The following is a 1,047-nucleotide window of genomic DNA, read 5'->3' on the forward strand; positions in this document are numbered from 1 at the left end:
AGGGTCCCTAGAATTGTCATCATTTTTCACCCCTTTACCGCGCCCCTGATCACACACACATACAATTTCTCTCACACGCATATACAAAACACAAACATTGCTCATGCATACAATTTTTCTCTTACACACACAAAACACAAAAATTGCACATACACACAACTAAAATGTCACACACGCAAACATTTTTTTTTCTCACGCATACATAAAACCAAGATTGCACATATAAACTAATAAAATATAGAATCATTTTCTTGTATGTGAGAGACTCAGTTTTGTATCTGAGACATTTTTTGTATGTGTGAGAAGGACTCATGTTTTGAATGTGTGAGAGTTGTCACTGAAGAAGCGGGGCATAATTTGGAGATCAGATGGAGATACGTTGATACCACAGTGAAGTTAGCTTCAAGTTGGATATTGGAGCTCCACGGTGTAAGCGGCGTTTAGCTCAAGGTTAATCCGATTTATGAACGCTAATTTCGGCCAGCCGTTCTCTACCGCTCACTTCTCAAACGCTTGGAGGTTCACTTAGAGCTCTACTCCGGCTTTAAAGCCGAAGTAAGCGGCCTTATAACCGGCATTAGAGCCGGAGTAAGCGGACTTGTAACCGGCGGTGGAGCCGAAGTAAGAGGCCTTAGAACCGGAATAAGCCCTAGGAGAACCTCCAAGCACTCGGATTCACCTTGAGATATACGCCGCTTACACCGTGGAGTACGGAAGCGCATTGCTATCATGCAGTAAAAAATTTTTTTCGATCGCTATCTCGTTATAACGAGATACGTATCTCGTTTTAACGAGTTACGTATCTCGTTTTAACGGGTTACGTATCTCGTTTTAACGACTTACGTATCTCGTTATAACGAGAATCTCGTTTTAACGACTTAGGTATCTCGAGATACTACGGAAGCGCATTGCTATCATGCAGTAAAAAAAAATTAGATCGCTATCTCGTTATAACGAGATACGTATCTCGTTTTAACGAGTTACGTATCTCGTTTTAACGAGTTACGTATCTCGTTTTAACGACTTACGTATCTCGTTATAACGAGA

Source organism: Poecilia latipinna, unplaced genomic scaffold (assembly GCF_001443285.1).
Source record: "Poecilia latipinna isolate Pla-1442-1.1 unplaced genomic scaffold, P_latipinna-1.0 Scaffold3495, whole genome shotgun sequence".
NCBI lineage: Eukaryota > Metazoa > Chordata > Actinopteri > Cyprinodontiformes > Poeciliidae > Poecilia > Poecilia latipinna.